Raw genomic sequence first — 24,073 nt, forward strand, 5'->3', positions numbered from 1 at the left:
CATGACAGACCTGTTTTTATTCCCATGCATGGCTCTGTATTTTTACTACGTAACTATGAATTCATCACCACTGCTTTTTGTGTTTTGGAAAAACAGCATAATTGGCATCATACCATACATATCCTTTCGCAATTTTCTTTTTTCACTCAACATCATGTCCTTGAGGGCCATCCACACTGGTGCGTGTAGATCTTCATCCGTCTTTGCTGTATCCCCACGTATGAAGTAACCGTGTGTTGTGTTGGTTTCCCACCTCCTCCTGGCTGATGGGGAGTCAGGCGGCTTCTCTTTTCTCATCTTTGTACATGGTGTTGCCATGAGCGCCCCTGCCTGTGTCTCAGGCCTTCAGAGCAGGCGCTTGAATGGGAGGTGGTGGGGCTGAGGGACAGCCATCTTTGACGGTCTCAGCACCGCAGGCTGCTACCCAAAGCAACGACCAGGATGAGCGCCCGTCTCCCGACACCTCCCAAGCCTGATGGACAGCGTGAGGGGTGGAGAAGATTTCTCCCTGTTGAATTTAACGTGTATTTCCTGAGTACTAATGATCAGCCACTCACTGGCTGCCCAGGTTTCTGCATCTGGGCTCGCCCGGCCCCTCTTCCCCTCTGTCTCTGTGGCTCATCATCCGTGGCTTTCAAGGAGGCTGTTCTGCGATCTGGATAGGAGTCCTGTGTTGGTGAAGCCTCTGCTAGTCTTTGCAATTTTTATGTTGCCTTCCATTCTCCAGAAACTTTCAAGTGAACCATTTTACCCATGTTTTCCTCTGTTTTATGTTTTTGTTTAGGAAATGTGTGTCTCATACGTGAAAACATCTTCCCAGGCTTCCTCCTAAAGGTTTTCACCCTTGGGTCTTCTCCGTGTGGAAGGCCAAGCGTGCACCCTTCCCCACTGAGAGCCCAGTGCTACCCCTGACCTGACAATGCCAGCTTGGGTGGCAGCTCTGCTCCGTTTTCGGGGACCCTAAGTTCTCTACTGTGATGGTCTCTGTCAAGCTCTGCCCCAACGTGCCTCTATTTAGTGATGTAATTTTCAAATTTGGCCTATGTCAACTTACCAAGCTCAAAAACTGGTTTCGATTTTGATGGGAATTATGAGTTTATAGATTAACCGGGAGAGAAATGACATCTCTTTGACATTGAACCTTGCCTGTGAACATAGGATAGTTCTCCATTTATTTAGGACTTCTTTTATGTCTTCAATGAAGTTACATAGCTTTTCCCCAAAAGGTTTTGCACAACTTGTGATACATCTAACTTCTTGGTGCCTAATATTTGTGCTGCCATCACAGCAGGTGTTTGTGCTATTGATACCTTTCCTCACCATAACTAGCAAGAAGGTGGTGTTCAGGAGTCCTACTGACTTCACGTTTACCTTATACTAGCAACTTGCTGAAATCTATTAGTCCTAAGAGTTTGTTTCTATATTCTCTTGTATTTTTTTCCTTGAGATGGAATCTCACTCTGTTGCATAGGCTGGAGTGCAGTGGTGAGATCTTGGCCCATTGCAACCTCCCCCCACCCCCCAGGTTCAGGCGATTCTCTTGCCTCTGCCTCCCAAGTAGCTGGGATTACAGGCACCTGCCACCATGCCCAGCTAATTTTTCTGTTTTTAGTGGAGACGGGGTTTCACCATGTTGGCCAAGCTGGTCTCAAACTCCTGACCTTAAGTGATCCATCCGCCTCAGCCTCCCAAAGTGCTGGGATTACAGGCATGAGCCACTGCGCCTGGCCATTCTCTTGTATTTTCTATGTAGAAAATCATTTGTGAATATTTTTGGTTTTTTCCTTCCAATCTTTATACTTTTACATTATTTTCCTACCTTTTTGTGCTAGGTAGGGTTTCCATGACACGAAACATCATTAGTCATTCAGGAGAGGCAAACTCATTCACGAGAGACAACCAGCACCCCTCTCTCATTCCTGTCTTACAGAAACATGCACCAGGGTCATTGCAGGATTTTGGTAGGTTCACTACCTCAGGTTAAAGGCTGTATTCCGAATTCGCTAAGTGTTCATTTTTTTTTAATTCTGAATGGGTGTTACAATTCATCAAGCACTTTCTCTGCATCTACTAGAATAGCCTATTGTTCTCTCCCTGTCTCTTCAGAGCCTGCCTGTGCCTGCCCCTGTGACTGCCCAGCCCCCACCCCCAACTCACAGAACCTGCCTGACCCCCATCTCATTATCAGCCCCCAGCGGGTGGTTTGCAGTCACACGATTGCATTATTTCCAGCCTCAAACTTGGGGAGGCAAAGACCTGGCTCTTCAAAGTCCCCTGAAATGTTCCCCTACCCAGAGTCAGTGGAAACAGACAGTCTGCCCTCTCTTGATGCTGAGGTGGCTTTATTATGTCCAGTATCACAGGGCACAGTGCATCGAGGGTCCAAGCTCTATGCCAAGGTCTTCGCAGCAGCTTCCTTCAGCAACGTTTTATCTCCTCTTCCTGTTCCCAAGAGAGCATGAAGATGCAGCCTCTGGCTCCCAGGGACAGCGTGGCCTGCCCACCCCAGCAGCTGTGGCTGTGGCTGTGGCTCCAGGGCTCACGGCTCCACTCTCCTCTGTCCTTTTCAGCAACCCAGATCAAACGCTGCCCATCCTCCCTCCCTCTCCCTCCTCCCCCTTCTCTCTCAGTCCCTCTGGTTCTCCAAGGTAAAGTCAGCTTATATCTGGGAATTTGAACACCTGTGAATTGGCAAGGCCAGTGACAAGGGACAGGCAGGGTGGAGCTGGGATGCCCTGGCACTGGCCCCCCTCCCTGGGGACAATTTCTCGCCTGCCTCATTCTTGTAGGTGGGTGGGGCCCTCGCCACCACCACCCAACTAAGCAGCTGCTGCGATCCTCTGAGGCCGCTCTGGCATCTCTGAAGACTGCTGGAGGCTGCATGCCCTGAGGGGTTGGCCTCAGCACCCCCAGACATCAGGATGGTGGGGGCCCAAGAGCCCCAGAAAGGGACAGAGCCTCAGGGCTGGGCCTGGCTTCCTCCTGCACGGGGCAGCTGGGTCATCCTTGCTGTGGTCACCACACCAGGCTCTGTTAAGTTAGAAATAAACAAACGTGGGCATTTTCCCCCTGACTTGAACAAGTCAATCTCTTGCATCTTCATCTCCAATAAAATAACTATTGGCTCATATCAAAGACTTCAAATGCACAATCCTGTGGCCAGTGCACAGCGTCTCCTGGCAGGCACAGGGCCCAGGCTCCCAAAGCTGCTTCATCACGATGCCCCATGGCACACGTGGCACCAGCAGCAGGTGGGGACGGCACCCAGAGGCTGTCCGAAGGAAGCTCAGCGGGAGGAAAGGCTCCTCCTTTCCATCTGCAGGAAGTTTAGCAAAAGCCACAGAACATTCGTTTAGGGACGCGGCAGCTGAAAATGCACAGAAGACAACATCCTGGGTCCCTTTTGTCACATACGTGAACAGCCGTTCAGAGACAGACACAAGCCGGGTATCTGACAGCTCCAACCACTGCAGCTGGGGCTTGTGGCCCTGGGACAGTCCTCGGTGGCAAGAAGCCAGAGCCAGGCAGCCGGGCACACCTGGGCGCGACACGAAGGGTAACCAAGGAGCCGCACAGGAAGCTCCGTCCAGAATCCTGAACCAGAAGCGCAGACGGTGCCAACTTACAAGGCTTCGACCTTATGATGGGTTTACTGGGGTACTTCATGCAGTTTTGATCATTTGAACGTACGGTGGATTTGTCAGGACATGACCCCCTCGTCTGTCAAGAAGCATCCGGATGCGGCGCCCATCAAGACAACCTGTGATTTCCGCCAGCTGGTGTGTCCCCTCCCCACTGCTCTGGGTAACTGACTATCGATCCTCACACACGTGCAGCCCGAATGACACATAAAAATACTAAGAAGCATCTTTACCACGTGCACGTGGCAAATGAGTCACTGCTGAAGTTCACCACCTGTGTGCCCAGGGGAGCCGCCTCTGGGGAGGGGGGTTCTCTGCTCAGCAGCAGGGTGGGTCAGCACACAGGACCATCCGGAGAAACGTTGTGGGGAGGACAGGCTCCTCCTCTCACCTGCAGGTAAGTCGAGCAAAAGCCTCACCACCTCTTCCCAATGGAGGCAGTCACCTTGCACCCCTGGGGCCTGGATACACCTGTGCCTGGTCTACAGGGCTGACTCAGGCTGCAGCAGGGGCTACTTCCAGAGCCCTGTGAACCACAAACCACATCAGAGATCAGCTCTGTGGCCCTCACTTTGTATTTCCACCCATGGGTGCTAAACGAATCCATCACCAGATGAAAGCAGCCTCGTTCCAAAGTCGCTGCTGAATCCATGGGAATAAATTGGGCCCCAAGGCCTTGACCTCAGCCTTATTCTCATAGGTCGGTGGCTCTCACAGGATCTGAGACTCACTCCCACCACCAAGCAGCACTAAACACCAGACACCAAGCCAGTCCTTAATTGCAAGAAGGACGTGGCGGGCAGCGCTTGGACTTCAGTTGTCTGAGGATCTGGCCCTGCCCAGCCCCAGGATATGGCCCTGACTGCAGACTCTCATGTTTGAGCATCACCTGAACCCTCTCCCGACTTCGTACACACCAGTGTGCAGTGTGGACACAATGCCATTATATGCATTATTAGTGTATCTGATCCAAAACTACCGCAAACACACTGCATTCATGCTGGGTTGAGGGAGGGAGGCGCTGTCCAGGACAGCACTGGAGACAGCGTCCCTCTCACTGGGGTTGACACAGGACCCAGCTGCCTTCGTTTCAGCCCTGAGAGCCCAGCACCAGGGGGTTGACACCCCTGCTGCACTGGAAAGAGCAGCGATACCTGCATAGGGACGAGAAGGCCGAGTGGAGAACACACACGCGCAGGGCTGCTCAGGTGATGACAGGAATCGCCAGCCTCGTGGGGCCTGTGCCACATGCCAGGGCCCTTCTAAACGCACTCTGTGCTGCGTCTCATGCAGTCCTGACACTAACCGGCGGGGCAATGTGTGTCCTGTGAGCATCCCACGTTTATCCTTCCTTTAGCACGGCCATGCAACTGACCTCTGAGGGCTATACAGTGGCAAGGCAGTCAGTGGTGTGCTCCTGCCCATGCTGGGCTCTGGGCTTGCTGGCACCACAGGACATGAGGCCTCTTTCATGCACGCAAAGCCTGGCGTGCAAGGAGCTCACACCCAGTGCATGTCGGCCAGCAGGTCTACAGCCAGGGATTGAGCGCACGCCTCTTCCCTCCTGGACAACAGTGAGGCTCACTCTCCGGCTCCTTTGCGGGTCCCAGGGGTTGCGCCCAGATGCTGCCACACCAGCGGCCAGCACATGCTCTGGGGCTGGCCTTCCTCCCTCCCTGGTTCACTCTTCCCAGCCCCCATTCCTGTCCCCGGAGTCTTTCCTAAAATACCACACGCTACACACAGGTCCTACACCACACGCTACACACAGGTCCTGTACCACACGCTACACGCAGGTCCTACACCACACGCTACACGCAGGTCCTACACCACACGCTACACGCAAGTCCTTGTCTCAGCTCCGCTTGGGGTGAGCACTGGTGTGGGATATAGGCTGAGAGCCACCCCCAGGGTGGGATTCTGGACCCCTGGGTAGGACCTAGAAGCAGGGTAGAATCTGAACCCCAGGGCAGGACCTGGAACCCAGGGCGGGAGCTGGACCCCCGGGTGCCTGGTATTCTGGAAACGGATCAGTCACCATCAGGCCAGGTGAGAGCCCCCCTGCAGTAGGTGTGGGTGGCAATGCCCTGGCACTCAGCAGCCTCACTGGTGGTACACTGGGACAAAGTACAGAAGGGAGGTGGGGACCACTTGGCTCCCGTGGGTCAGTGCAGCTGTGAGGACTTAAGAGGGCTTCTGCTGGCAGCTTCAGTAGCCTCGCATAAAGAAAATGACAGGCATGGTCTGGCTCGCTTTCAACCCAGGGCACGCTGCCCAAGTCCGAAGGCCCTTGTGGTGGCAGATAAGGAGGCCCTAGCGTCCTGTGGCCTCTGAACACCAGGCGCAGGAACTCTAAGGGCAGCACAGTCACAAAGGGGACAGAACACACGGCCTCAATTGGTCTCCAGCACCAAAGTCAGGGCCCTGTAGGAAAAGATGGGACCCTGAGACCTGGATGGGGTTAGTGGGTATTTGGGTTTCCAGGGATTTCTGTGCATGGAAAATAAAGGCAGAGTACATGCTCACAGCCTGCGATTAAACCAATTGAATGTGGACAACAGTGAGCAACAGAGATGCTGGGGATGAGCTGCACCCATCACCTCCACAGGCCAGGCTCCCCCACGCACGGGCAAGCTTTATAGGCCGGTGGCGATGTGCTGAGAGGCGCCCCCACTGTCAGTGGGGAAACCGAGTGTGGGGGTGAGAGAGGTGCCCAGGGTCCCACCACTCACCAGGAATGAGGCCAGGCTCATCCAGATTTTCCAACTTCTGAGCCAAACTTTTAAAAAGACAAACACGAACTGACCAGAAATAAGCAGGCAATGCTGGCCGGAGACGGACGGGCAAGGGCGGCGCCTGTCCCCAGGCAGACTCAAGTGTTCCCAGGTGGAGTCACATTCACAGCACTTAGAAGAAAACTCATTCTGGACCATCCGCATGCACTGCGGGGAGCTCCAGGGAAAATGACAGCTGGAATTCCTCTTCAGAATATCTGAACGAGACTTGAGGTAGGAAGGGGGCAGAAGACCAGGAACCCCATGGGGAGAAGACTAATTACTGGGCTCCCTGCACCCCCAGGTTGTCCGACGGCACAGTGGGACACAAATCCCGGGGGAGGCACGGGTGAGAGGGTGGTTGAGCCAGGACACCACAGGACAGCTCATTAGTCTCCCGTTGACCACGTTCGGATAGAATGTTAAGATGTCGGGATAAAAAGACAGTGAAGTGAGAGCAGGCGTTAATTAAGACCAAGGCACGTGCCAACTGATATGGCTCAGATCCCGCTCGCCAGCGGGCAAAGAGCACACACACATCCATCCTTTGCCTCTCTCCTTCACTCCTGCGTCCCAATCCCATGTCATCATGGCCTGCGGGCTTCTTGGCAAGACCTGCTCGGTTTTAATTTCTTTCCAAACACTGAAGAAAAAAAAATGTTGCATTTTAATTTTTTTATGCCATTCTCAAATGATGTGCTCTTAGCCACTGTTTTCAAGACAAAGTTCTGATCGATGCTGGTGGCCAACGTGACCTGCCTGCGTGAACTCTGCATGTCCTCATAGAGGACATGTTTGTCATTGATACTTGGACAATTCATTTGAAATCGGCTTCAGTCTTTCTGGGGTTTATTTGTAAGGGTCTTGAAAAGAGTTCTATTGATAGCAGTTTGTTTTCTATGCCTCCCAGAGAAAGGCACTACTCCTGTTGAGAAAAGAATCTGCTGTGCACCTCCCAGTTGAGAGTCCAACTTCCGAATCACTGCTCAGGCCCCTGGAGAGATAAAAAGAACAAAACCAACCCCAGCAGCCCTAAGAAATCTGTGCCCCCTGAGCCCCCAAGGCACCCAACACCCTTCAAGGTACCAGAGGGTCCTTGGTGTAGGAGTGCAGGACTCTCCCCATCCCCAAGCGGAGGGTCCTTGTTGTAGGAGTGCAGGACTCTCCCCATCCCCAAGCGGAGGGTCCTTGCTGTAGGAGTGCAGGACTCTCTCCATCCGCAGGCCTTAGTGCTGCGGATGGCTCAGGAAGCTGGAACTGCCTCTGTGAAGAAGTGGGCTGCTATCCCGGAGCCCAGGGGAACAGCCTCGGTGCTGTCCGTGGTGCTGCTTCTCTCTATTCCTGACTTCAGCTCACTGACCGCACCTTAGTCTTATCTGTTAACGCGGTCTGAAACCTAGTGGTGACCCCTCCCTTAATCTATGGAACCAACCAATCCTGTGTCTGCCTGACTCTCGACCTAGCTCTTGGCGTCAGCCCTGGCAGAGACTGGTCCGTAGGGTGGGCTGCCCAGGGGTGGTTCCGGCCTAGACTCATACACACCCCACCTGTGCCACACCTTGTCTTCCCCCATATCTGCCAAGCCAGCCCCTAACCTCCGGCAGAGCTTCCCATGTTGGCCTGCACCCCACAGGTGAGCGATACCAGAAACACGAACCAAGACGTTCTTCTCTGAGCTTCTTCACAGAGGAAGCTTCTTGGTGGTTTTCCTACACACGCCCATTTTTTACATTTTTGGTAAATCGAAGTTATTGGGGAAAAGGAGGAGGGTACCCAGGCCTTTTCTGGGCATGGCCCTTACATTCACAGAACCTTCCCTGAGCCTGCCAGCTCCTCCAAGCCACAGTTTACACAGACACTGGGAAGAGAAGTTACATGCGGAGGCCTCATTCCATGTCCTCTTCCAAGTTCATGCAAATTTCCCCTGGTCCGTCCTTGGCCATTCCAGAAATGAGCTGAAAACTGTGACACGGTGGCCCCACGCTCACAGCTCTGCTTTCAGTGGCTGGCATTTTTTTGTTTGTTTGTTTGTTTAGATGGAGTCTCGCTCTGTGGCCCAGGCTGGAGTGCAGTGGCACGATCTCAGCTCACTGCAAGCTCCGCCTCCAGGTTCCCACCATTCTCCTGCCTCAGCCCCGCAAGTAGCTGGGACTACAGGCTCCCGCCACCACGACCGGCTAATTTTTTGTGTTTTTAGTAGAGACAGCATTTCACCGTGTTAGCCAGGATGGTCTTGATCTCCTGACCTTGTGATCGGCCCGCCTCGGCCTCCCAAATTGCTGGGATTACAGGCGTGAGCCACCACACCCGCAGTGGCTGGCATTTTGTTCTCACTGCTCCACTCCTCCAACATTGTCAAAGCCTCTTCAATCCATGGAAACAACGAGGACAGCAAGAGCTCTCAGGTAATGGCGAGCGAGGTGAGGTCAGAACTAGGGTTAGGTTAGGGTTGGTTGGGGTCAGAACTCACCTCCCACCTAAGTAACAAAAGTGCTGAGAGGCCACATCACGTGGGACTACGTAGACTGAGAGACATGAGCCGGTTACTGAAGAACCAAAGCAGTGTTCGCCTGAGGGCATTCGCCAGTACCCAGCCTGCACCTGTGTTCCATCACCTTGTGGGGACGAGGGCGATGAGAAACAAAGCCGGTGTCTGCTTTGGTGTGGGGTCCCACAGGACACTCTCCCCCATGCAAACCTTTAGCGTAAGGGGAAACAGAACTATACGACCCACGCTCTGCCCCACCCCAATTCCACAGGACTGCAGAGAAGCCCGCCTTGGTAGGCAGCAGGAGAAGAAAAGGAAAAGGAAGGAGAAACCCCAACTTTGAGGGTGGTGACGCAGACTGATCAGATGACCTCAGCAGACCAAGGGACTCCAGACTGAAACCTGGGCTTGAAGTGGTTCCCAACTTGAGAGCCTCCGGCTGTCTGGCAGGAGCAACTGTGACCCTCTCTGGAGAAGGCACCTTCATACCAGCTCTCAGAGAAACCCCACAAACATGTCCTAACATGCAGCCAATGAGAACCAGGAAACCGGGAAACAAGGTACATGAGGAAGAGCCAGGATAAAAATAATTGAAAGACCCAGACTTTTTGAACATTAGAATTGACAAATACAGTTCACAAAACAATTCTATTTTTAAAACTAGATTTTTTAGAGCAGTTTTAGGTTCACAGCAAAGTTAGCAGAAAGTGCACAGAATTCCCATATACTCTTACTCCCCGTCACATAAACTTTTTCTATTTCTTTGAAGAAATAAGTTACAAGCTTGAAAATAACTTCATAGAGTAGAAAACTATAAAAGGTGATATGCCGAATTTGAATAAAAGAACATTTTTAGAAATAACAAATGTAATAATTAAAGTGAAAGGCACAATGGACACTTTCGGTAGCAGATTGGACCACAGAGGAGAGGACAGATGCACTGAAGATAATTCAGAACAAATTACCTGGAATTAAGCACAAAGAAACAAACAAAGAGGCAGAGCCCAGAGAAACAGCTACGAGAGAGAAAGGAGAGAATGAGTAGGTCTCTCAGAGGGAGACATGAAGGGGAAACTTGGCAGATATAAAAGTTGAAGATATGGTGACAGAATTCTCAAGAACTGATGAAAGACAACAATCCGAAGGTTCCAAATAAGTCAAAATCTAGATCTACATAAGAAAACTCAAGGAGAAGGAGCAGGAAGGACAAAGACAAAGACAAAATAACAAAATGTGCCCGAGGGAAAAGCTCAAGGTCAAACAAAGGACATTTGGACTAATAGCTGACTTCTTACAGGAACAAGGAAAGCCACATGACAATGGAATCGTGCTTTTGTTGTGTTGTTGAGACAGGCTCTCACTCCGTCACCCAGGCTGGAGTGTAGTGGCACAATCTCAGCTCACTGCAGCCTCACCCTCCCAGGCTCAGGTGGTTCTCTGTCCCTCAGCCTCCTGAGTAGTTGGGACTACAGGCATACACCACCACACCCGGCTAATTGTGGTTTTATTTTTTGTAGAAACAAGGTCTCACTGCTGGGATTACAGGTGTGAGCCACTGCACCTGGCTGGGATAATGTTTTAAATATGCTTTTAGAAAAATAACTGCCAGCCAAGCATGGTGGCTCACACTTGTAATCCCAGCACTTTAGGAGGTTGAAGTGGGTGGATTACTTTGAACTCAGGAGTTTGAGACCAACCTGGGCAACGTGGCAAAACCCCATCTCTACAAAAAATATAAAAATGAGCTGGGTGTGGTTGCCAATGCCCGTGGTCTCCTGCTACTCGGGAGGCTGAGGTGGGAGGATGGATGGCTTGAGCCCAGGAGGTCAAGGCTATACTGGGCTGAGATGGTGCCATTGCACTCCAGCCTGGGCAACGGAGGGAGATCCTGTCTCCAAAAAAAAAAAAAAAAAAAAAAAAAAAAGGAAAGTCAAAAGACAAACAACCTAATAAAAATATAGGCCAAAAAATCCAACAGGCACTTCACAAAAGGAGATGTACGAATGTCCAACAAACATAAAGAAGCCCCCAAAATCATGAGCAGTCAGGGAAATGGTCATTAAGTCCACAAAGACAGGCAGGTACTCACTCACCAGAACGGCTGGAACTAACAAGACAAACCGTGCCAGATGTTACCAAGGCTGCAGAACAACTGGAACTTTCATCCAAAATGGTACACGTGGTGTTTTGTTTTCTTACAAATCAAAATGCACACCTACCTTAAAACCCAATGGTTCCACCCCTAGAAGGTTCTCCACAAGAAATGAAAAAATGTGCCCTTGAAAAGACTTGTACGAGAATGATCAAGGTGGAAGCTAATGTAGGCTGTTACAATAATCAACCCCCCAAATCTCCTTCCTAAATTATGTAAAATAATTTTACAACCTCAAAAAATCCTTCAGCAAACTACACCCTTGGCATGACGTGAAGATGAAGATGGAGTGCACCAAAAACTGCTGAGTAACAGAATAAAAAGAGAAAAAGCAACAAATCCAGGCCCCACATCATCCCGCTCCCCACCCCACTACTTCCCGCTCTCTGGTGGCAAAGGTGACCAGGAGAAACCACAGGGACGCAGGCTGAGTGACGAAGGGTCCATCGGACACCACCAGAAAGAACAAAGCTGCTCTCCACGTGGGTGAGTCAGAGAGGTGCCTGGGCGTCCTAGGACCTCCGTCACTGCAGGAAAGGAGCCTCAGAGGACCCAAGCAGCCAGACCCCATTACCCGGCAGCGCGAGGATCTGAGGGCCAGGACGTGGTCTGGTGAGCTCTTCAGAGAGGCAAACTCGGCTTAGAGAGGCAAGAGTGATGGAAACAGACAGGCGTGTGACTGAAAACATCAGTCCTGCAAACACAGAGCTTCTGGGGAGAAACGGCAGCAAAAAGGAAGAGAGAAGCTCCCTTTGGCAATCAGGTAGAGGAAGAGAAAAGAAGAAAAAGAGAGAGAGATAAGGTCCTGAGAGACAAAATATGACCATGAACTTGGGAATATTCACAAACCTCCATCATCAAAACAAAACAAAAAAACCTCACTAAAATGTGTGGACATCGCCAGGCTGACAGAAAAGGGATTCATTAAGCTGGGAACCTTGTAAAATATCCCAACATCAAAAATATGAGCCAAAAGAAAAAGGTCACAGAAGACTATGGGAGAAAATCAGGAAAAAGAACTGATAAGAATTCCCTCCCTGTTAAAAACCACCATAGGGCTGGGCAGGGCAGCTCGCTCCTGTAATCCCAACACTTTGGGAGGCCAAGGTGGGAGGATCACTTGAATTCAGGAGTTCGAGACCAGCCTGGGCAGCATAGTGAGACCCTCCCCGCCCCCTGCTTTCAAAAAAGAAAACAAGACACGGCAGAAGAAACCTGTACATCCAAACAGAACCAGGCACACGCGAACAGCATTCGAGGGTACGGAAAAACACCCTGAATTAGGAATTCAACAGCTTAGGGCAAAAAAAAATCGGAGAAATGAAAAAAGAATTTATTGAACTCAGAAAAAAAAAAAAAGCACCTCAAAAATGAGAAATAAATTGTAAGATGCCCAAGGGAGTATCACACAAACGAAAATTTAATAAGAGGCATTTGAGGAATAGGCAAGGGGAGAAGCAAGAAAATAAAAGGCGGCCGGGCGCGGTGGCTCAAGCCTGTAATCCCAGCACTTTGGGAGGCCGAGGCGGGTGGATCACGAGGTCAGGAGATCGAGACTATCCTGGCTAACATGGTGAAACCCCGTCTCTACTAAAAATACAAAAAACTAGCCGGGCGTGGTGGCGGCGCCTGTGGTCCCAGCTACTTGGGAGGCTGAGGCAGGAGAATAGCGTGAACCCGGGAGGCGGAGCTTGCAGTGAGCCGAGATCACGCCTCTGCACTCCAGCCTGGGAGACACAGTGAGACTCCGTCTCAAAAAAAAAAAAAAAAAAAAAAAGAAAGAAAGAAAAGAAAATGCAAAGAGAAAAGTAACAGGTCAGCAAGAAAGAGGAGGAAGTGGAAGGTGAGGAGGGCAGCACTCCCAGCCCCAAGGAAGGGAAGCAAAGCCATGTGTCAGCGCTCATAGCTACAGCTGTGCTCCAGGAAGACCATCCGTACATAGAAACAGGCCCAAATCCATGGTGCAAAGGGCTCACCAGCCGCTAAAAAATCAACCCAGACCACCAACTTTGAGGCATGCTGGTAAAACTATTCCATTTCAAAGCTAAAGATAAAATCCTCAAGGCTTCCAGGCAAAAAGGTCAATTAACTTGACGAGTCAGGCCCGGGCCAGCAGCAGACTTTCAGGACATGCAGAGAAGTAAAGAAACAACGCGGCAACATTAAAAAGAAAAAAAAAGAAAAAAAAAGCTCCATCAAAGAGAGCATGGACTAAGGATTTTAGAAACAGTCAAGCCTGGAATTTCTGATGGTTCCAGAAAGTAAGGAAGTGCTTCACAAAACAAAACACACACAAACACACAAAAACCCCAAAACCACGATGAGCTGGTCAACAGAACACAGCAGCCAGCCAGGAGCTCCTGAAGCTCAAAGCCGGAGTGATTTAACAAAACAAATATTGTCATTACCGGATTTTAACCCACGGAATAAGTATCCTCATGTCCCTACTGACATAAACAAACAGATAAATGGGGAGAAGGAACAGCCTTTCCTTACAGGAAATCGCAGGGAGTGGAAAAGCACAATAGGCCAGTGCCCGGGTGCCCCAGAGAACCTGGTGCCAAGGCCGGAAGCAGAGACTGAAGAACCAGGCCCTGCACAGTCTCAAAGCAGCGCTCCGAGAGCCATTAACTACAGAGGAAAGCTCTGAACAGGGACTTCCCGAAACGAAGCCCTTTCCCTGAGTAGAAACCAGCAGACACAACCTCCACCCCGTGGTCCAGCAACGTCGCCCTCAACATCACACCCGCTCCACTCAGAGGATGCATCATTCATGCTGTTCCTACCGAAATGCACGACCTCATTCCCGACAGGAGAGAACCCCAGCTAAACCCACACTGGGGACCTTTTATGAAATAACCGATGGGAAGTGTCCAAAGGACCAATACAAGGAAAGACAGAGGCGGTGCCGCAGCTGGAGCCATGCGAGGAGACGCACACAGCGCCGTGCACCCCAGCTCCACGCACCATCATCTCGCGGGGGATGGGGAACACACAGTTCTGTGCACCGAAAGCTCCTGGCGGGGCGGGGGACACACAGCTCCGTACACCGTCAGCTCGCGGGGGTGGGGGGACCCTGGGTCAGGAGGAGGATGTCCACGGGAACCTGTGGGATTGGGACAGGTCTGTGGCTTGGGTGATGGTGTGGAACCAATGTTAGTGTCCTGGTTTTGGCAAATGTACTGTGGCTGTACGAGATGCTAACTGGGAAAGAAAAAGAACTTTTATCTGAAGAATGCAGGTCCTTTTAATGATCAGGCCCACAGACACACTAAAATGAGGCAGCAGTCATGCCATACTCCCCCACTTTGAGCTATGCCTTCCTCTCTCCAAACTGCTATTGCCACGGTAACTATCAATTAACTCAGTAATGCTGTACCAGACACCATAACCCATGGCCTGTAGCTTAGCTATGGACAGCCAATGCCAATCAATGTTATCTCTGCAAACCAATGAGAATTTCTGACAAACAACTTTATATCAGTCCACCCCCTGCCCTGCCTTTTTACCTTTAAAAACCTGCTGTGGCCACGTGCAGTGGCTCAGGGCTGTAATCCCAGCACTTTAGGAGAATTGCTTGAAGCCAGGAGTTCAAGACTAGCCTGGGCAACCTAGTGAGACCCTGTTTCCACACACACACAAAAATTTTAAATAGCTGGGTGTGGTGGCACCTGTAGTCCCAGTGACTCAGGAGGGCTGGGGCAGGACAATTGCTTGATCCCAGGAGTACAAAGTGCAAAGAGCTCTGATCATGCCTCCCACTCCAGCCTGGAGCAAGACCCCAACTAAAAAAAAAATCCAATTGTAACTACTGCTAATCACAGTGTATATTAAGGGCAACTTTAATCAGTGTTCCCAAGTGGCAAGTTCCTCAAGCTTGGCCCAAACAGCTCTCTGCGTGGGTTAATTTTGCCTCAGCTTCTTCCTCTTAGGTTGACATAACCTTAGGAGAACCTGGGTAAGGGGTACACAGAACTCTGTTCTGTGTTTGTAACTTTTTGTCAATCTAAAATTATTTTAAAACTTAAAAAAAATGTTCATGACAGCTGGACTTAAAAGAGCCTAAACCAGGAGAATGGATAAATAAGCCGTGGTGGATGCGCACAGTGGAACAGCACGCGGCCGTGAGGAGGGGCGAGCTGGACACACGGAAATGGAAGACCCAAGACGCGATGCTGAGAACGGAAGCCAGGCACAAAGCGGACGCCCTGGACGGTGTTATCCACGTGACGTCGGAGCGCGGCTGAATGCACCCGTGGTAGGAGTGTGGCGGCTGGGGGTGTGAGGAATCTTCTAGGCTGATGGCTATGTTCTGTAATATCTGCTGGGGGGGGGGTGTTACACAGGTGTGTGAATTCATCAAAACTCACTCAAGATCCATGCATTTCATTGTGTGTAAATTTTACCTTAAACTGAATATAAAGAGTGTGTGTGTGTGTGTGTGTATTTTTTTTTTTTTAAGACAAGGTCTTGCTCTGTCACCCAGGCTGGAGTGCAGTGATGCAATCTCGGCTCACTGCAACCTCTACCTCCCTGGCTCAAGTGATCCTCCCACCTCAGCCTCCTGAGTAGTTGGGACTTGGGTCATGTGCCCCCACGCCCAGCTAATTTTTTTTTCCAGATGTTTTATAAAGATGGGGTCTCACTATATTGCCCAAGCTTGTCTGGAACTCCTGAGCTCAAGAGATGCTCCTACCCCGGTCTCCCAAAGTGCTGGGATGATAGGCATGAGCCATCGTGTCCAGCTAAAGTATATTTTTGAAAAAAAGGATTATAAACACATATTATACTTTTGTATTCACTTCCGAGTGAGCTGCAGACCTCAGTACACTTCCCTCTCGACACCTCAGCTCACACTCCGGGCTGTCCTTGAGGACTGGAAGACACAAGGGCCTCAGCACAGCCACATGTGCCCTTCACTCATTGGGGAAGCTCGCTCTCCTGGGCACCCGCCTGTGCCAGGTGCGGGTGGAGGGCGGTGCGGTGCTAAGTCAGCCTCGGACCCTCTCCTAGAGGAGCTTAAAATATGCCGGGGAGACAGAGACACGCCCAAAAACATGTCAGGAAGAAGGGAGAAGCCAACATCCAGGCAGCCAACAAGCATGACACCGGCTCAGAATCCCTGCTCACTAGGGAAACACAGACCCAGCTGCAGTGAGCCACTCGCTCACCCATGAGGACGGCCGGGATCAAAACGGAACAGAGTGGAAAGGGAGTGCTGTGAGGATGTGGGGAAACTGGAACGCTTGTGCGCGCCTGATGGGAACATAAACTGAGGCAGGCACTGTGGAAAACAGGATGAAAGAATTGAAAGCAAAATCTCAGACGGGCATTTGCACGTCTCTGTTCACAGCAGCATGATTCTCAAGAGCAAAATGTGGAACAACCCAGTGTCCATCTGCGGGTGATGAGTCAGCAAAACGCACATCCCTTCCTTGGAGTAGGATTCAGTCTTCAAGGAAATTGACACGCAGGCAACACGGGTGAAGCACGCCAGTCACACGCGCGCACACACAAATACCACGATTCTATACAGCTGAGGCTCCAAAGGAGTCAAAGACCAGTGGGGGTGCCAGGGGCTGGGTGTGGGGTAGAGTTTACGTTTGGGAAGATGAAATACTTCTGGAGATGGTGTTTGCACAGCACCGTGATTGTACCTACTCTCACTAAGCTGCACACCTAAAAATGGTTCAGATGGTGACTTATGTGTATTTCGCCATAATTTAAAACAAAACCTCCATCCTCTGAGCGCGGCACATGGTGGTGTCCTGCTGCCCTGAGGAAAAGCCCACACCCGTCTCTACAAAAATACAAAAGTTAGCCAGGCGTGGTGGTGCAAACACGTAGTCCCAGCTACTCAGGAGGTTGAAATGTGAGGATCACCTGAGCCCAGTAGGTGGAGACTGCAGTGAGCCATGATCATGTCACTGCACTCCAGCCTGGGTGACAGAGACCCTGTGAAAGGGAAGAGAGGAAGGAAGAGAGGAAGGAAGAGACGAAGGAAGAGACGAAGGAAGAGACGAAGGAAGAGACGAAGGAAGAGACGAAGGAAGAGACGAAGGAAGAGACGAAGGAAGAGACGAAGGAAGAGACGAAGGAAGAGACGAAGGAAGAGACGAAGGAAGAGACGAGCAAGCAGGGCACGGTGGCTCACAGCTATAATCCCAGCACTTTGGGAGGCTAAGGCTGGCAGATCACTTGAGGTCAGGAGTTCAAGACTAGCCTGGCCAATGTGGTGAAACCTTGACTCTAGTAAAAATACAAAAATTAGCCAGGTGTGGTGGCACGTGCCTGTAATCCCAGCTACTCAGGAGGCTGAGGTACAAGAATCGCTTGAACCTGGGAGGTGGAGGTTGCAGTGAGCCGAGATGGCGCCACTGCACTCCAGCCTGGGCAACAAGAGCAAAACTTTTCTTTTTCTCAAAAAAAAAAAAAGAAGAAAAACACAGGCAGCCATGGAAGAGGCCTCGGAGAGTGGGATCTCAGGCACAGCAGGTGTCTGCTGGCACAGGCTGGCAGCGCAACAGTTCAGGTCAGCTATAAGGGACAATGCAATTCTCTCAGCAGCTCACATGCCCACCCAGCCTGGACCATGGGGCAGCGTGCTGTGTTTCCAGCTCTCCTGACCACGGTGCTCAATGCTGCCACTGGCAGCGGGAATGGAGTGGGGGTGTCAGCCTAGCCGGCCCAGCCCCTGCCAAGTCTCCCATACTCCCAACACGGGGGATGCACCTCCTAGGGCCTGGGGACACCCAGCAGAGGGGCCACACTGGCTCCTGGTGTACACCACTGTGCCCGTCTGTGGCAGCAGCTCCCGGAACACAGCCACTGCTGCGGGGATCCTGCACACAGCTGCCCTCATCCTCTCACCTCCTCACAGGGTTCCCTGCCCTGGCTGTTCCTACTGGCACCTACCACCCACTCCAGCCCACTCTCCACTCCCTGAAACACATGCACGCCGTTTGTCTGATCCACAGGAAAGCCTTAAAATAAACAGGTGATGAATGTTTATAGAAAATGTGGTGTCAATTAGCTGGGCATGGTGGCACACACTTGTAGTCCCAGCTACTTGGGAGGCTGAGGCATGAGAGTCGCTTGAGCCCAGGAGGCAGAGGTTGCAATGAGCTGAGATCACGCCACTGCACTCCATCCAGCCTGGGTGACAGGGGGACTCCGTCTCAAAATAAAAGAAAATGTGGTGTGCACATCTGACGAATACTACTCAGCCGTGAGACACAGGTGCTCCTGCCATTTGTGGCCTGGATGAAACTTGACACCGCGCTAAGTGAAATAAGCCAGGCACAGAAAAACGAGTACTGCACAATTCCACTTCTATAAGGTGTTGAAAATAGTCAAATCACAAAAAAGACCGGAAGAGGGGGTTTCCAGGGCTAGGGAGGGGAAGTGGGAGCTCCCAACAGAGGAAAAGTTTCCGTTAATGTTAAGTGAGAGGAATAACCTCCAGAAATCTGCTACTCTGCGTTGAACCTGTACCAACCATCAAGGGTCACTGACGCTTTAAGTGTCGTACGCTTAAAATTTAAGAGGATTTATCTCATGTTAAGTGTTCTTATCTACCACGATAAAAAAAAAAATTGAAGATGAAAAAGCAAGCTCATCTGGAGTGGTTCATAATCATAAAGGATTAAAATCAACCCAAAATACCTTATAAGGAACTGATTAAAGAAACAATTGAATAGTATAAAAATGCTCACGAATATGACATTTTTAAAAAGCAGGATATAAAATGATTATAACATGATCCAAACTGTGTATGTGGCTGGGGGAAGTTTGCAAACCCATCCGTGGTCAGGAGGTCAGCAGGCAGCCGGCAGATGTCTAGATACGGAGCGAGGGGAGGGCCCTGTCTTGGTCAGCTCGTCCCCATCAAAATATGCCACAGATCACATAGCCTAAACAAGACATTTCTCACAGTTCTGGAGCTGGAAGTCTGAGGCCAAGGAGCCGGCGGTTTGGTTCCTGGTGAGGGTCCTTCCTGGCTCACAGAGCTGCCTCTATGCCCTGTGGAGACAGCCCGATCCCGTGTCCCTTCTTGTAAGGGCACCCATCCCATCCCGGGGGCCCACCCTACAACCTCATCTCACCCCACCACCTCCCAAAAGGCCCACCCCCCAATGGGCCCACCCCCCAATACCATTACATTGGGGGTCAGAGCGCAACCTATGAACTTGGGGGACACAATTTGATCCACAGCACACCTAATGACTTACAGAAGTCACCTGGGCAGGTATTAGTTATGAGTACTGATTGTCTTCACCCCAGTCTTCTGAAATTTTAGAACTTTTATAAATAAAACAAAAGAAGCACAAGGTTGTGAAGGAGCCTGTGCTTAGTGTCATGGCAAAGACTTGGGGAGCAGTGAGACCTCCACACACAGCGTGACTTGCACAGAGGCGCCCCAGCATGTGGGGCGTGGAGGCAGAGCATCCCAGAGATGCAGCGGCTGGAGGCCAAGGGAGTAGGCCAGAAATGAAGCTCCCCCCATCTTCAAGACCTTTGCTGGATGCCGCTGTAGGGAATGGGGGCCCAGCCAGATTTTCAGACCTTGCTGGCTTGACAGCCCAGCGCTATGGAGGGAGTGGGGGTGGCCTCAAACCAAGGGTCACCTCTCCAGAGTGCATAGATGTGCCGCTGTGCTGAGACACCTCTGCCGGGGAAGCCAGCGAGCCAAAGGCAGGTGACATGCAGCAGGAAGTCCTGGCAGGTGTGGAGGACCAGGCCTCACAGCTGTGCAGGGACCATGCTGTCCAGGGCCATGAGAGAAAGGGTCTAGCCCTTGGCCTTACTGGGAAAGGGTGGGTGGCCTGGCTGAGATTGTTCCACTTGGGGGTTGTGGGTATGGGGGGTGTCAAAACCCGAGGGGGGAAGGCAGGACAGACAGGGGCCTGGTATGGGATCCGGCCCAAGCTGAGGTGACTAAGTTCTTGAATCACAACTAAGAGACAGGTCCTGGCTGGGCACAGTGGCTCATGCTCATAATCCCAGCCATCTGGGAGGCCAAGGCAGGAGGATCACTTGAGATCAGGAGTTCAAGACCAGCCCGGGCAACACAGCAAGATCTTGTCTCTTTAAAAAAATTTTTTAAAAATATTTTTAAAAATGAGACACAGGTCCGAATGCTGATTCTGCAACTCCAAGCTCCTTAGTTCTGGTGATTTCGGGTGATGTCTGCACCCCCTGCTGAACTGCATGCTCCTTGATGGTGTGGCCTCACGACAGGCATTGCTGGTGCTCAGACACATGTGCTACTGGGTGAAGGGTGCGGCCCCCACCTGCCTTTGCAGCTCTTCCCAGCCCATCCCGGGCTTCTCCGGAGCCCCTGCAGCCCAGCTCTTGTACCCTAACAGGGGGACACCCACACACCGTAACACAGATAAAGAATTGGAACGGAGCCTGCCATACATACAGCAAGTACATTTATGATGGCTGGTTTTTGTTTTTTTGTTTGTTTGTTTTTTGGATACAGAGTCTCATTCTGTTGCCCAGGCTGGAGTGCAGTGGTGCGATCTCAGCTCATTGCAACCTCTTGCCTCCCGGGTTCAAGCGATTCTCCTGCCTCAGCATCCCGAGGAGCTGGAGATTACAGGCGCACCATGCCCAGCTAACTTTTATATTTTTAGTAGGGATGGGGTTTCACTATGTTGGCCAAACTGGTTTAGAACTCCTGATTCACTCACCTGGGCCTCCCAAAGTGCTGGGATTCCAGGCGTGAGCCACCACACCTGGCCATGGTTGATTATTTTGATCATCGCTATTTCCTTTGTCATCTTTTTTAAAAAATTAGTTTATTGTTATGCCATTTTCCACAAACTCCTAGATCTTGCAAAAGTGTCATGGATGCATGCTTGTGGGACCAAACCCCAGAGCCTGGAACCTGCTGCCCATGAGCTGCCTGCCGTGGAGGTTGTGTCCTGCACGTGGGCTCCCTCAGGGCACCTGAAGTGTGAGAAACACTGACTGCAGAGGGCATGCTGGTGACAGCTTCTTTTGGGGCATCCGAACTGAACCCACCACCCGTCCTCTTCATCTTTCCCTTTCAAAATCTGGATTTTGGTGGCTATCATTGGAAATTGATAATAAAAGCCAGAATCATGCCTGGGCAGATATTTTCAATACAAATAATGTCCTAAAACAGTAAGCTTGGCCGGGCGCTGTGGCTCAAGCCTGTAATCCCAGCACTTTGGGAGGCCGAGTCGGGCGGATCACGAGGTCAGGAGATCGAGACCATCCTGGCTAACCCGGTGAAACCCCGTCTCTCCTAAAAAATACAAAAAACAAAAACAAAAAAAAACAGTAAGCTTGTCCATGGACAGATCAATCTGCTTGAAAAAATCCTACTTAAAACTGAAACTATATCCTCAGTGAACTCCCAACTATAACTTGTTACCAAAGTTCCTTCTTGCCAGGCATATTCTTTGTAGTACAAAGCTGACCAGGCCAGATAAGGAGTGAGATGCCCGGCTTCTTCCAGATTTGTGGCAAAGGCTGCAATCGACTCCAGGCCAATCTACAGCCCCAGAGCAGCCCTGGACCAGGCCCGGGGTGGGGGGCGAGGGGGGGCAGGGGCAGGGGGAAGCCTGTGCTATGGCCCAGGCACCGAAGCCCAAACCAGACATGTCCTGGGCCAAGCTCTTCCTCCTGAAAGGGCCGCAGGGTGCCTGCCCGCCTTCCACTGAGCCTCCTAGAGACGCTCCGCCCTCCCTACTCCGAGTTTACTTACTAGGGGGTCAGCAGGGCAGCCCGACTTCCCCTTTACTTGGGGGAGGGAATCCGGCCCCAGCTGCCAAAGCCAGCACTGATTCACTACCCAATCCAGCAGGGGTCTTTTGACCCCTGCGTTTAATCCTCAGCCCCTGCAGAGGCACGGCCGGGCACTTTCTCCTCCTGCCACCCACCCGCAGGTGGAGGCAGGCTTCCCCAGCACCTAAGGGCTCCCTGGCTCCCTCCATGACAACGGATTTCCTACGGTTCTGCAAGCGAATCCCAGGTCTGCGCGTCACCATCCCATTTCTTACATTTGCAGACAGCTTGCCTGGGAGAGCCTCCAGTGCATTCCAGCACCGCACCAAGAAAACAGCCAGACAGACCTCAGACGGGGGCAGAAGGGGCCGCTCCAACTCCCAGCTGCTTTCCACGAGAGGCAAGGTCACGGGGACACGCAGAGGATATTTTCTAGGAAAACTGTCCGGGCCGGCGCCTCCTCCCGACCCCAACCAAAACCTTTATTCTCTGGCTTCCTGTATCATCAGCATCCCACGGCCACGCTGGCCATCCCTGAAACGGGGGCTGTGAAATTTAAAAGCCAGACACCACGATAAAAATAATCGCACGACGCCACTTCCCGCAGGAGGCACAGTCGGAGACGCGGAGATGCGGGTCGCCAGCCCCGGCCCCGCACCTGCGCGAGCCCCACCCAGCGGCCGCGTCACCGCCAGCCCCGAGGCCTGTGCAGGGCAGGGGGTGCCGTGGAGAGGACCTGCCGGTCGGGGGCCGCCGGGAGAGGCAGGGAGGACCCCGCCCCAGACAGGGACGTCTCTGCCACGGGACCCCCGCCCTCGGGACGTCGCCCCCGGCCCGCCCCACGCCGCGCAGGGCGCGCGGATCCCGGACGCACCGTGCCAGGCGCAGCGCAGAGGCCCGGCCCAGTGTCCCGGTCCCGCCCCGGCCGCTGCTCACCGAGGCTCCCCGCGAGCGACTCTGGGCGGCGTCCGACGGCCTCGATCGGCCATGGCAGAGGCGGCGGGCGGGGACGCGCGTCACCGTCACCGCGAGCAGGAGCCCCGAACCCGGCCCGCCCCGCCGCCCCCGCTCCCGGGCGCTCCCCGCGGCCGCGCTCCTTGCTCGGCGACAGCCCCGCCGCGATCCTCCGCCACGCAGTCCCGGTCTCCGCGGAGCCGCCGTGCAGGCTCCTAAAACAGGGCTCGGCGTGGCTGAAAATAGCCCGGGGGCCGCGGGGCGCGTGTGGGGAGCTGGGACCCGGCCCGGCTCAGGTGACTGGCACCGGGCGCTGCGGCCTGAGAGGGACTCACCAGCGCTCAGGCCGATCCCAGCGCCATGCGCAGCACGGGGGAGCTGCACGCGTGCGGCCTCACCCTTAACTCTTGGCGTCCCATCCCCGAACGCTGCCTCCCCTGGCCTGTTGCGAAAGAAATGCTTTTTGGAGTCTGGCGTTGAGCAAATGAAGCGGCTGCTGCGGATTGAGATGCACAATCTCAGCTCTTCTCCGGGGCCTGGGATCGCAGCTCACCACCGCCGCGTGCTTCTGGGCTGGGACTTCAGGGTAAAGCGAGAGGAAGGCCCGCACCCACTTGTTGGTGTTCAGACCACATATAATCTCCATCCACGCCACCACGGCCACACCGATGGGCGCTTTGTGAAAGGGTGGGATGGAGCAGCAGAGCTGGCGACCTCTGCAGAGCTGGGAAGTCCCTGAACACCCGCCTCCCCGACACACACCACCACCACCACTGAGCTTGCAGGTGCAGGAGGAGCCCTCGGGAGCACGCACGTGGAGCACAAGAGCCCCTCCACACGGTCTGTCGGTCCACATACCTCCTCAACCCCAATCCTCCAAACCTGTGCCTGCTAAGTCCCTGATCGTCAACTGGCCCTCCAGGTAAAGGAGAGGATAATCAGGTGTGAGGCTTGAAGTCTGGCCAGCTGCATGGAATTCCTTTCCACCCGTCCATCAGGGCCAGCTGGAGTAGGGCTGTGATGCCGAGCCCCGCCCGCCACGCCAGCCTAGTATGCAGAACCATCTGTACACCAGGCTCCATTTTTCATTTCTCAACTTGTTTTAGGGAACTCCCCATAAAACCAAAAATGCAGGTGGAGGAAGGAGGATTGCAGAGGGAGTGGGTGCCTTCGGAGGGCGAGCCTCCTGCTCATGTGACTTTCGGGGTGTCTTGGATATGCTTGAGGACAGCCTCGTGTCAGTCCGTTGGGGCTGTCATAATGGAAGTGTATTTTTCACGGCCCTAGGGGCTGGAAGTCCAAG

The 24,073-nt window shown here is 52.5% G+C and overlaps 1 protein-coding gene across 1 annotated transcript in view; it reads right to left on the minus strand.

Moving 5' to 3' along the window:
* Positions 1 to 22,838, minus strand: part of LOC105470927 (Janus kinase and microtubule interacting protein 3) — a 158,078-nt gene extending 135,240 nt beyond the window's left edge. The window contains 1 exon segment of the mRNA XM_071068899.1: positions 22,753 to 22,838. The gene's annotated coding sequence lies outside the window, so the exon portion shown is untranslated.
* Between the last annotated feature and the right edge of the window lie 1,235 nt (positions 22,839 to 24,073).

Source organism: Macaca nemestrina, chromosome 9, assembly GCF_043159975.1.
Source record: "Macaca nemestrina isolate mMacNem1 chromosome 9, mMacNem.hap1, whole genome shotgun sequence".
Classification (NCBI taxonomy): domain Eukaryota; kingdom Metazoa; phylum Chordata; class Mammalia; order Primates; family Cercopithecidae; genus Macaca; species Macaca nemestrina.